Source organism: Callorhinus ursinus, unplaced genomic scaffold (genome assembly GCF_003265705.2).
Source record: "Callorhinus ursinus isolate GAN/ISIS: 27379988/994484 unplaced genomic scaffold, GSC_fseal_2.0 scaffold50, whole genome shotgun sequence".
Taxonomy (NCBI): domain Eukaryota; kingdom Metazoa; phylum Chordata; class Mammalia; order Carnivora; family Otariidae; genus Callorhinus; species Callorhinus ursinus.
Window position 1 is genome coordinate 9,205,848 of NW_027397112.1, and position 13,585 is coordinate 9,219,432.

The 13,585-nt window shown below is 46.2% G+C and overlaps 1 protein-coding gene across 2 annotated transcripts in view; it reads right to left on the minus strand.

The window, feature by feature from the left end:
• Positions 1-4,351: 4,351 nt before the first annotated feature.
• The window catches only part of LOC112837639 (uncharacterized), a 132,425-nt gene continuing 123,191 nt past the window's right edge, over positions 4,352-13,585 (minus strand). Inside the window, exons 6-7 of one of the 2 annotated variants that reach the window (XR_012375387.1) lie at positions 6,558-6,822; positions 4,352-4,483 (exon numbers count right to left, since the gene is read on the minus strand). The gene's annotated coding sequence lies outside the window, so the exon portion shown is untranslated. Of the gene's footprint in view, positions 4,484-6,557; positions 6,830-13,585 lie in introns of both variants that reach the window. The other variant, XR_012375386.1, reaches the window with a different exon arrangement.

The following is a 13,585-nucleotide window of genomic DNA, read 5'->3' on the forward strand; positions in this document are numbered from 1 at the left end:
TTGCCCCTGCTTAAGGCTCCACTGGTAGGAGAAAGGTATGGAAACCTTCTGCCCCTGTGTTCTCCATGCAGGCACGTCCGTCCAAGCCACTCCCTCTTCCCCACGCTTCCCCCTGAAAGCGAGGTCTGAATCTAAGTGGCTGAGACATTCTGTCCAATTTCAGCTCTGCTTTTATTTAGTATGTTCCAGTCTTTGCTCAAGTTGGAAGGGAGTCTGCAATCTGGAAAGCAAATTTTTAAGCAAGAAAAGATGCCTCGGGTGGCAGACAGGCTGTCTGTCTGTCTATCATCCACCCCTCTTTGGGGGCCACACAGCGCCAAGATCAGGCACAAGGGCAACTCTCTATGTTCACACGTTCTATTGGAATTTTGCAAAACGAGAGAGATTAGCAGGGAAAAAGACAATAGCCATGACACCAAAATGAAATTGGCATGTCATGCAGAGCGTAGCACACAATAGGCCACTACAATTCTGTCAGAAATTAGAAACAGACTTCAGATAATAGGAGTACAAAATGTGAGGCACATATAAAGATGTGGAGCTTGAAAGACAAAGATGTGCAGGTTAACTGGGCTTCCTATGCTCGACAGTAGAACACATAGGCCTGTTGTGACATCATTGATCACCTCCTCATGGATGAGAGGCTTGGGACACTGGACACTAAGCCCCAAGTCTCTTAGAGGAGGAGACAGGCCCAAAGAACAGCAGTGATTTGCTCAAGGTCATAGAAGACAAACCTTGCTGAAGGGTGATCTATGAAGGACAACTGCGCATTTTTAATATTGCTGCATAACAAGTTACCCTAAAATTTAGCAGCTTAAAACAACAAACAGTTATTGTCTTACAGTTTCTGTAGGTTGGAATCCAGAACCTCTTAGCTGGGTGCCTCAGATTTCAGGGATCCTTCACAGACTGCATCAAGATGGCAGATGGGCTGCAGTTATCTTGAGGCTCGAATGGGGTGGACCACACACATGGTTGTCGGTAGACCTCACTGGTCCTCACTGGCTGGAGACTTCAGTTCCTTGGTACCTGTGCCTCTCAATAAGGGCAGTTTACAGCCAGAGCAGCTGGCTTCCTCAGAGCTAAAGAGCACCGAAGATGGAAGCAGCAGTCTTTTTTAACCTAAGCTCGGAAGTGTTAGCCCATCACTTGTATCCTATTCATGAGAAGCCAGTTACTAGGTCCAGCCCATACTGAAAGGGAGGGGGTTCCATGACAGCATGGGTCCAAGGAGGTGGGGACCACTGGGGGCCATCGCAGAGGCTGCCTACCACAATAATCAAGTGTGCTTCCTGGATCCACACTGTGAGTGGGAGAGACTGGGGGTGGAGATAGGGCTCCTAATTAGGTCTGGAACATGGGTTAAGGGCAGAGCAAGGGTGTCTAGAAAGGGGCAGCTAGGGGTCGCTAAAGGGAGCAGACGAGACGCAAATAGGAGAGCAGCCGAGAAGGGCAAGAGAACCTAGCGAATGGGGACAGAGAAGGGATGGGAGAAGGGAAGTGAAATCAAGGACCTAATTTCTAAGAAAGCAGGACGGAGAATGAACTGGAAGAGTAAGAGGGAATAAAGACCAGGGAGTAGGAAGAGGAGGGAAAGAGTTCAAAGCCAAGAGCTTGAGTAGACGGTGCAGGAGAGCAGGGGGCGGAGGGAAGGGTGGGAAGCCATACAGAAGAGGTAGAGAAACGGGGAGGTATTGTGGGGCAGAGGTAGCAACTGGGGAAAAGAACATGGACCATAATATTTATCGAGCGCTAAGAATTTGACATGCATTACCTCCCTTAGTCTTCATGCCAGCCACCGCTGTAGAAGCTATTTACAGGATTTTAGAAATGGGGAAATTTGATTTTAGGATCAAGTACCTGCCCAAGGCTGCACAGGCAGGAAGTAGCTGCAGGTGGGTGGTGGCAGGGCATCCTCCTGCCAGGCAGCTGACCTCAGACCTCAGTCATCTTGGTCAAGGGGGGCTGGGGGGTAGGGAGTCTAGTCCCTTAACTATACATGCATCTTCTCTCCTGTCTCTTGCTCCCAGGCCCCTGGAGCCCCATGTCCCAGCACAGATTTGGGAGGCTGGATTCCTTGCCAGTAACAGTAGCTTCATCACACATGGGGTGCAAAGTGAGTACCTCACTTTATCATAGGGACCCACATATTAAAATAAAACTCCTCTGCTACACTGTAGAGTTATTTCTCTACACCCGCATTAGTAAGAACCATGAGGACACCATGTCTCGTTCTTCAGACCTCACACTCTGCCTTGTACTGTGTCTTGAAGAAAATTCAAGAAAATTTGTGGAACCAAGCATTTACTTCTACTGAATCTACTGAGAAATTCTGCCTTATTAGCTTCACAGCAAAGAGGGAGAAGACAGGCTCTTCCCCTTCGGGCCAGCTCTTCACTAGCTGTTTAATTTTGGGCAAATTACTTAAGGATACTGCATTCCAGTGTGGTTATCAGTTAGACAGGTTGGCTAACTGATCTTTAAAGTCTTTTCTAGCTCTGAAATCTCACAAATTACATACCAGGGACTGGAATTAGGAGTCCAAGTGGAAATGGTCAATGGATCTGATACAGATCCAGGCTGCCACTTAGGCAGACTTGATAGAGAAGTGTTCTGAATTGTCTGGCCAAGATGCCAATCCATCAATATGCTTCTCCAGGGAAGCCCAGCTCCACTCATTTGTGGCATCTGTGTGCAGTACTGACTCCAGGAGCTTAATTCTCCTCCTCACCAAATTCTCTCTCTCATGCCATGTGAGGAACTTAGACTCATCAACTCTCCAAACAACAAGACACCAACTGGGGCACCTGCCAGGCTTACATTAGGGATAAACAGAGGTTCCAGGGTCGCCAAGAGAATGTCATGGGAATTAGGATGCCTGGGTTTAATCACACTTTTCAGTTGTTGTTCGGAGCTGGTACCTAAATAAAGGACAATATCACATACCTCTGTTTGGCCCCTACCCTTCTGGGCTTCTGGGCAAGTTAGAGCCGGTCTGCCTCCCACGCCAGGGTCCACAAGGTACCCAGGGATAGGTGAGCACTTTTGAAAACCATCTAAGAGGTAAGCATATGCTATTCCTGGAAATCCACTGAGGGTGGATCAAAGATCATCTTGAGAATAAAGGCTGTATATATTCGCTTCTATATCTTCCACCCACTGAAAAGGATGGATGGGAGCATTTTGAAAAGGGTTGAGATTAATCATGGGTTGTGGCCACTGGTTACATTTCTTAGTATTTCTTCATAAAGAAGATATTTTGAGGGGTATACTTTACTTTCCTAATAATGAACCTCTAAAAACCTTTAAAACAAAAACAAAAAGACCTACACCCATCATGGGGCTTGAACTCACGACCCCAACATCAAGAGTCCCATGCTCTACTGACTGAGCCAGCCGGCACCCCCCAAATTTTTTTTAATTGGCAGATAATTCATGTAGAAGACACACCAGTAAGAAATAGTCATTTTAGGGACGCTCAGGGGCCACGGAGAGCCCCCACCTCCTCACATGTGCTCTGAGACACTAAGCATAGCAGATGTGTTGGTGTCCTGCCCAGAGCTGTTTACATTTCAACCATTTACATTTGGCTTGGCTTCCAGCTGCCGGCACTTATTATCCCAGAGTTTTCTTGGATTTCAGGAGCCCCTGCCCCTGTAGAAGGTAGAAGGGCTGGGAAATTAACACCTCTTTCCCTGAATGCTGCCCCCACCTAATGACCATGGGAGCCCATGGATAAAAAGCCCGGGCTCCTGCACCTTCAGGCGGTATAAAGCCGAGGTGTGCCTTCTCCACTGCCTCCCAGAGGTTCCCAGTAGGATTGAGCACCACGTGCCCACCACGGTGCCCTCCACGTCCTTGCTTGCATGGACTTCTCTTCCCTGTATTACTTCCCACCCCCCTGCCTGTGTTTCCTGGCATTACCTCCCTAGTAAGCCATTTGCATGTAAACCCTTAGCTCAAGGCCTGCTGCTAGGGGAACCCCAACTTCTGCTAGGGCCATAGGAAGGAACAGAGAAAAATGATTGGTGGTTTTTTTGGTTTTTTTTTTTTTTTTTTTTTTTTAAGAAGAAGGATTTCCTTAAGTGTGTGCTTCCCACGGTGCATGGAAGAGTTTCTTTACGGCTCATTACCTACCTTTACAGAAATGCTATGGTCAGAAGTGCTGCCAACTACAGACCAGTCAGAAATAGAGATGAAGCCTCTCTGAAATGGTCCTGGAGGTTCCTAGGAACATTGCCTTGATTTGAAAAATTTGTTTACTCACGACTTTCCTCCGGAAAAATGCAGCATGCTTGAAGTGGTAACCAAGTGCAGCACCCTTGAGACTCATGTCCGTGGAGTCATCCAGAAAAACATGCTGACTGGGGACAAGGGTCTTTTGAGAAGCCACAGTGCTGGAGCTTGGCGGGGCCTGCACCGGCTCATCTGGTTTGCCTCCAGCAGCATCTGGTCCTGAGGCTGCCCCAGTGCCGAGGAACTGGGGAAGGGAGAGCAGAGACACCATAACTCGGAGGGCAACTGAATAGGAAGCCGCTTATGGCATGTGGGCTCAATTTTCCTCAAAAAGCTCATAATATAACTTGTCAAAAATGGCACTATGAACCCAAATTATAAGATAATTGTATTCAGTCCCAAATTTAACACAATAAAGGTTATTTGCTCTCATGCCCTAGCAACCATCTCATTGCGGGGCGCGGGGGGAGGGGGGCGGTGAATACCATACAAAAACAAAATGTAAACTCGCAAAGCAGTAATAAAACCAGCACACAACTATTCATTTCAAGTCTATTTTGAAAAGCCTTTGATAATACCAGTAATTCCCTATAAAGCTTCTATTCTCTTGCCACATTTCCCTTCTGGAGATCAAAAAAGGTTTTGCTGTTCTATAGCCATTCCTTTTACAGAGATAAAGTCCACTTTATTTCCCAATTTTAAACATTTGTCATTCTTAAAAAAAAAAAAAAAAACCCGAAATCCCTGACCACCTCTATGCAGCTAAGCCTGCCACATAAGACAGGGCTTAGTGGCAATAGCAACGTGAATCCTCCTTGTTTTGCACAATAAGATTCATTTGATGATCTTAGCGAGGTGCTTCAATGTAGCCCAAGAGCTTTGTCCCCAAGATCTAAAACATTTCAGTGAAAAGAAAATTCAATGGTCTACCCCTTTCCAAATACTCTGACCCTTTCTAGCATCCAGGTTGGGTGGTATCCTCCCTTCTACATCCTGGGTGACCCCACAGGAGCTGAGCAGTTCTGCACGGTTGAGTGGAAGTCTGCCTACAAGGGAGGAAGGGGCTTGAGGCACTCTTGGTTGCAAGAACAGAAATCTGCTTAGGCCTCCTGTAAGAGGACGACGGGTGTAAGAGCTCACGGACCCCAAGGAGAGCTGAGCGATCAGGCCTCGGGAAGAGTGGGAGCAAGCAGTGGTTTTTGCAGGAGGGTGAGGTGGCAGATGAAGGGCAGGCAGGTGCCCCTACAAGGGAGCAGGACTGCCGGCAGTTAGTCTCTTCAAGGTAGGAAGGCAACAAGGAAACGAAGGTGGGGAAAGAAGTACGGGGACCGAGAAGAAAAAGATGGCATAAACCGAGAGAGGAAGGAACGTTCTCAACACAGGCTTCCGCCAGCAGTCAGCTGCGCGCTGGTGCTGAAGACGGGCTGCCCCGAGTTTGATGAAGTCCATGTACTTTTTTTTTTTTTTTAAGTTTTTAAGTAATCTCTACACCCAACGTGGGGATTGAACTCGTGACCCTGAGATCAAGAGTCACATGCTCTGCCAACTGAACCAGCCAGGTGCCCCCCATGTTCTTTTTTATACTTTAGTGTTAAAGCTTGAATAACTTGGTTTTCATGTATGCTAGAAATGATCCATACTTGTCGTTTGAGGTTTACTGCAACTGACAGGGACTTCAGTTTGCTTCACTAGGTTTATTTCCACATAGATGGTGGCCACTCTTTGTCCCAAAATATATGTCCCGAAACTTCAATAAACCCGTGCTTAAATAACGCTTCCATTTTTATCAGAAATGCTTTCTGGCTATCTATGATGTTAAAGGCACTGTGGGAAACATTGATATGGGTACAGAGATGAGCAAGGCATAGCCCTGTCTTTAAGGATCTTGTAATTTGAAAGTGGAGAGGCTATGTGGAAGGAGAATTAGACATGATTAGAGGTCTGTACCAGTAACAATAAGACAATAAAGATCATTATCAACTGCAATGCAGGCTCTTCTTTAACACCCCCCCACCCAGCTCCGACACTGGAGCCTTTGACCACCCCTTGATCCCTCATACCTCCCCCCAACTCTCTGTCTAAAGCCTACCCCTCTTCATCCTACTCATTCCATAACCAGTCTTGGCAGATTTTCCATTGCACATGGTCTCTCTGGAACCTCTACAGCATTTGGTCATTCCAGTATGATGACTGGAGGCTCGGAGGGGCCTTTAAGATAGCCTGAATCCACTGGTGCAGGGCAGCTCTCTCGGGGAGACCCCGAGCACTGGGAACATTTGTCTGAGCTGCGGGGTAACTGGATCCCTTTTGCTACTCACTTTCAGGGCTCTCGTTTCCATCTTCATTCAGGACTTCACATTTCTGATTTCTCTCCTGAGAGTTCTTCATGCTTTGCTCAGACCGGAGTATGGGTGTGCACCCACCAGAGTGGAGGAGAGCACTCTGAAGGGTTTGCCAACCCCCATGCTCTCTCTCTTGCCTTCCTGTCCACGGCTGCCTCTCAAAATCCAGGTGAGCGACTGCTCCATGCCATGCGTGTGTTGACTCACTCACACGTCTCCATCAGCCCGTCTTGGAGAGAGCCTGAGTACTGAGGACAAGTTTGGGTTAGTGACTCTGAAGACGCGGGTGTCTTATAAAGCCAACCGCAAAGGATGATCCTGGAAACCCTGTCCCTGGAGCGTGGGTACAGGAGTTCCTGCCTTCATTCCCTCTGCCCTGATTCTAACGGTGGAAGGAATCAGACTCCTAGGACTTTCTAGTCTGCTTGCTGCCAGCATCAGTGCTCGCCTATTACCCAAGGATCCTCACCAAACACCCCTGGCTGAGGCCTAAGCACCGTGTGGGTAGTAGTATACAGTAGACTCTTACTGCTTTGGAAGGGCAGCCTTCAGCACAGACCCTGGCCAAAAGCATCTGATTCTTATCAGAGGCTGAAGGACAGGTTTTACCAGAGCTCCTCTCCCCAAACTTGAAAAGCGAGTTCATCTGCCCCTTTACTCCACACACTGGGGCTTTCCTCCTATAACTAAGAAAAAGTCAAATGCTCCACCTCCATGATAACTACAGATCACTCTGTGTCTACTGGCTCCTGGCCAGTTGTCCCAGTTTCCTGGGTTCAGGGCTAAAACCACAGAGTCCCGAGCAGCCTGATACAGGTTGATCAACTTAACGAGAGCGGATCCTCTCAGACCAGCTCTCCAGCATCCATGGGAACTACAGCGTCGCCAAAACCTGTGGGGGACAAAGAGCTGGACCTGGAACTGCAGGCTGGAGCTGTCCTTTGCCTTATTCAGAATTCTTGCTGTGTTCGGAACACAAGATAGGCTTTGTCCCCCTAGATTCGGATGGGGACGGAGCGAGGAGGAACAGAGATTTTCACCATCACCGCATACCTGGACTACGCTCTTCTCAACGTTGGACGTTGATAGTTATTTGTAGATTGAGAAACATGGGACTGTTAGGAGCTGGACCAGGGACCTGCAACACCCAGACCTTCCTTCCTCTTGTCACCTATACTCCTTCCGGCAAGGTCACAAGGGAACCTAGACTCCCAGAAGGCAAAGGGACACTCACTCCAGCTGGTATCTTGGCCAAAACCCTATTGTTAAACTCCAGAGAAAAGGCTTCCTCCGGCTGAGTCAGAACCAAAGTACAAAATCCAAATCTCAGCTCAACCCACTGTGACGTGAGGAAAAGCCAAGACAGGAGAGTCACCGGGGACCAGAGCCAAAGAACAAGGGGAGGGGTACAGAGCAAGGAAATATTTGCCCCAATATAAAAAGAGGTGTGGCTGGGTCTCCAGGCCATGCTTTATTTTTCAGGAACCCTTACAGGTACAGAGTCCAAACAACCTACACATGTGCTCTGAACCTCTATTTTTAAAAGCTCTAGTGGGCGCCTGGGCGGCTCAGTCGGTTAAGCGACTGCCTTCGGCTCAGGTCATGATCCTGGAGTCCCGGGATCGAGTCCCGCATCGGGCTCCCTGCTCGGCGGGGAGTCTGCTTCTCCCTCTGACCCTACCCCATCTTGTGCTCTCTCTCTTTCTCTCTCTCTCTCTAATGAATAAAAAAATTAATTAAAAAAAAAAGTAAAAGCTCTAGCGCTATGTCTGTGGCCCATTAAAATGCCCCGATTCAACCAGTACATTGAGCTTGCCTCCTTTTGGGGGAGGTCAGTTTCCCGTCCCTACCTTGAAAGCCACTCCTGGTCAAGGATCCACAGGATTGGGGTCAAGAGACCTGGGCTTTGGTATTTTTCAAGATATATGTGATTGGTCTGAGGTAAATCATTTCTCCGTTTCCTCACCTGTAAAATTGACTGGACTAACCTTCTGGGATTAAGATTTCCTCCAGCTTTATGACTCATCTGTCTGTCTCTCACTCACTCACACATCTCCATCAGCCCGTCCTTTGAGAGAGCCTGTCTCTCTCAGACACGCACACGTGTACACACACACACACACACACACACACACACTCATTCTGCTTTATCTCTGGATATTAACTCAAATGCCATGCTGAGCTACATTAGAGCCTGAGGCGACAGAAGAAAGAAAAATCATTAATACTGGTCTTCTCTTTATTTAAAATGTTGATACCTTGCTCATCATGGATTCATTAATTTGGATTTGTAAACTATTAATCTTGATTACTGAGTTTTTGGAGCCCCCTTAAATTGTACACCCAGGGTAGGTGATTCGCTTGCCTCACCCTGGGTCCAACCCTGTTAGTCCTTCTTTACATCTGGGTGAGCTGCCTCATGAGGAAAAAAAGAGACGACATGGGACCCACATTACAAAGTTCCCCAGAGACAACTGCACGGTTACTGTGTTATCAGTAACCCACCTCTAATTTCTAGTTGTTGTTGTTCGTTTTTTTCCTTCAACCTAAAAATTGAGTACTGGGGACGCTCTGGTCTGTTTGTGTTTGTTTTTTGGTTGCTTTTTTATCCCTCCCTCCATACACCAAATGCCAAGCACAGAGATAAGCACTGTACGATTGGAATGACGTAGCAGGATGCGCACTGAACCCGGATTTCACACCCACCCTTCTCTTGACCTTTCACAATATGACTATTTATCATTTAAAAAATTTCTTAAGTCCAGACAATAAAAACACAAGCAGCTGGAAAATCAGAAAAGTAAAACACCCGTTTTAGCACAATGTTAACAGATAATGAGAAAGAAATTTGGGGTTCATTCCTCGCTTTTGCCTTGGAGAGTCAAGAGGAGCAGAGGGAAGGAAGACTTAGACAAAAGACCTCCTGGCACCAAGAGGATTCCAGACCTCCTCATTCTGAGCAAGGTCACCACTCTCTGACCTAAGAAACCAAAGCCTGCCGCTTACCCACCTGCTCGCAGCAGTGTCTAGAGGAAAGCATCTTCAAACCACACTCACCTGGGCTCAGGATGGAGCGCAAAGGATGCAGCATTGAAATGTTCTCTCTGCAAAGTCTGCATTAGAGGACATTTTGAAGGAATTTTATTTCTTCCAATTCAGTGCATTAGTAAAGACAAATAACTATAAAAATGTATTTGTGCTAAAGTCCTGAGAGCCTTTATCAAGTAGACAAGTGAGCATGGGTGTCCAGGAGCTACAGAGAGGGAAGGCACCAGGCTGCATTCTCCTCTTTGGCCACTCCCTGACTGCCCTGGAGCAAATCACTGACCCTTTCCCGGCTCCACGGTCTTTAGAAAAGAGGGTCTCCACTAGAGGCTGCTAAAATCCCCTCGGCCGCCGACGTTATTTCTAGAGGGGGCGCTGCAAAAGGACTGGGCAAAGTCTGTGAAATATTCCCTCCTGTCTCCCTGTTGGCCTTTTTTCATAGATAGTGTCAAATTCTTAATTAGTAGGTTTCAAACGTGAAGAATACATAGCTTTCCTGTACATTTGGGAAGAATGAAGGGTTGCCTTTTCGAGCAGAGAAATAGAGCTTGCTTAGGCGTCTACCCGAAGCAAGTCACACCCCCACAAAAGTGAAATGGAAGCATGAAAGATCGTGAAAATCGGGGACTCTGCAAGCAAAGAACAAGTGCCTTGTTGTTTTTTTTTTAAGATTTTCATTCCATTTGCAACACCTTTGTGCTTCCTGTATGAATTTCTCCATCTCTTTCAACTCTACAATGAGCTATTTTTAAGACTGTTTTCCTTTCATACAGTAATGCTGTTCAGATAGGCAACTTAATTGTCATCATACTTTTTCTTAGTCTTTCAAGACCTTTTGTTATGGTGAAATAATTTTAGGCACACCAAGCACAGATCCATTAAATACACTCTTTATTTCACTAATGAACTATTGTGGGTGGTAAAAATTAATTTCATTCTACCTATGATATTCACATATCTGTTAAATTTTTATAGTTGAGAAATGAAGGTTGCAAATAACTGCAGTCAAATGAGAATTCCTCTTAAAACGTTAAGTCTGTTGTTTCATTTATGCCAAGACATATCCAGAGAAAAATCTATAAAAATACTTCACAAAATGAAAATGGTTCAATAGGTCCAGTCTCAGGGTTGATGTTGCAAGTGTTCGTACAGACAGAATATGTTTAGGAACTGGAAGGCCCCTGTGTTGATGGATCAGAAGAGAATCCTCTGAGCAGTTGTGTCTCAACTCATCTGGATAGACATGTCGGCTCTTAGCACACCTACTTAAACATTGTACTGAAGAGACCAAGGGCCTGGATTGAATGGCCATATAGCTCAGCCAATGTTGCTCATTTCAATAGGTCAGGCTGTAACCCTAATACCTCTCGCCATTTTACACTTCACACACCTCTAAGGGAGGTCACAAATGAGAAGGACAGAGGATGTGGATGACGTCAGGTAAATCCTTCCCCACAGCATGGAAAGGAATGCCAAGCACAGGCTGTACTCAGGGCCAGTGAAGCCACTTTAACACACAAGGGAGGACGCATTTTAACAATAACAGGTCAGACCCAATAACTCTGATTGGAAGGTGGGAAGAATAAAAAGAAAAAAAACCCATCCCCAACACAATGATAACAATAATGATCCCAGTTGGGGCACCTGAGTGGTTCAGTCAGTTAAGTGTCCGACTCATGATTTCAGTTCTGGTCATGATCTCAGGCTTGTGGGATTGAGCCCTGTGTCAGGCTCCCTGCTCAGCATGGAGTCTGCTTGAGATTCTCTCCTTCTGCCCCTCTCCCCACTCACTCTCGATAAGATAAGATAAGATAAGATATAAGATAAAATATGATGATCCCAATTGGCAAGTGGAGGGTTGGGGAGAGGGATGTGCCTTCAGAGAAAAAGGGCAAAAGCCAGAATTTTCTTTAGGGAGACAGGACAAGTAGCACAAAGCAAGAAAGGTCTGAGTCTTGTAGCCAAAGATAAATCTTTCCAGAACTACCCAGGACTTCGACAAATAAAAAATTGGGGTTGACTAGCAAGTGCCCCCTACTTAAAACCAGTCCCTTCCACAACCAACTCTGACTTATTGATGTCAGTGCCTGTAGAAGCAGCAGCAGCATACTGACTTTTCTTTAGTCAGATTTAATTCCGGTCTCTGGCTTAAATGTGTGGAGGGCTCCACGAGCCTTAACCCCACTGCTTCAGCTCTTATTCTTGACTCCACTCTCATTTCTCTCCTCTTCCCTTCAAAACTCCAAACCACAGACTGAGGACAGTAAAAAAGAAGACAGTCTGAAAGAAAACACAAGAATCCCCAAGTTCATGTGCCATCACCCCCAAATAATGACTAAGGAAAGTCTGATGGCGTTCATACCAATGCGGACTTTAGGGCTTACCAACATAACCAGAAAGATCAGCGCAGCTCTAAAGAAAAAAGGAAGGAAAAGAATGAAAATGCAGTTGTCATATTTTTGCAGTCTATAAAAATAATTATTTCATTGTACTTCCACACACACACACACACACACACACGACCTGATACCTTTTTTTTCTTTAATATTAAATGGCAGTGAGCCAGGAAAGACTGCAGAGAATAAGAAGTGGAGCCTGCCTCAAAGGAAAAAAAAAAAGATTTCTCTCAAGTGACAGTAAATTGGATAAATGCTATTTTTAGATGAAATATATCTAACGAATGTCCAGATGTGAGCCTACCACACGAAGAGAAAAACAAATCTATCTAAAGCCCTGAGCTGTACTTGAAAACATTTTTTAAAAATTTCTGGTAATAATGATTTATAATGGAAAGACTTCGACACATGGTACTGACCATCAGCCTCTGCCGTGGTTCACTTGGGAACAACATCTGCACACATGGCTTCAACATGGAGATGATCCTAAGGTTTACATTCCTGATTTAATTGTTCCTAACTCTCTGGACTTGGAACTTGTCAGCAGTATATTTCCACATGAGCATAAAGGAATAAAGGAGAGGAACCATGCACATCAGGATTTCTGCGCGAAGCCAGTGGGGTCCTCTCATGGCCGTCACCTTGAGAGGTCATCTTCCTGTTCGAATGATGCAGCCTCCACTCCAGACATTCTTGGAAGGAGGACTTCGACTCTTTCACTCAATGTATTTATAAAGCACCTACAGTTTTCCAAGCTAAGCATCAAGTGGTGAGCAGAACAAAAGCCACTTTGTGAGCCCCTGCCCTCACACGTACAGTCCTAGTGGAATTTCTTTTGGAGCCCAGATTACAAATTGCCACGGAAAATCAATCTTAGTACGTTAGTGACACAATAGCATTGGGTTTGATCACAGTCTTCATTACTGTGCATGACCCCGAATAATGGCTGGCCATTTGGAAAAACGTCAATCCCCAAAGTAGAGTCACTGAAGATATTCAAAATAATGTGATACAGGTTTGAAGAGAAGAGTTGTACCAATAAATTAGTGGGCGATGCCCTCGTAGCTAGAATCAAGGCTTGGCCTCTCCAAGAGACTCCACGGTTCATGCTCCTACAAGGGAGTAAGGACATCTACCTGGGGACAGCAGCAAGGTGGCAGGAAAGAGGCAGGGGAGAGGATGTAGCAGGAAACTAAGTGTAGGAAGTCTAGGCAGGTGATAAAAATCCCTGGACAGAGAGAGTGGAGCATGCGGGAGAGAAGCATTACATAATGTCGCCTTCAGAGAGTTGAACCCTGATGGTTGGAGAAACTTGGTCAAGTATATAAGAGAATTCATCCAAAACTGGATGCAGAAGCACAAGAACTAGGTCAGTAACCTGGGCACCAAAGCCCAGGGAAGTAGAAATATCCAGGTTACCCAAGACAGCCTGACCACTAGGAGCTGGACAGGTGATCCAGCCTGCCCTAGGGCTGGACAAGAAAGTGGCCATGTGACATGGCTTCACAGTGTCCTGGAAGTGTCCTGCAGGATCAGCCACGACAACTTTAAAACCTTCGAGAT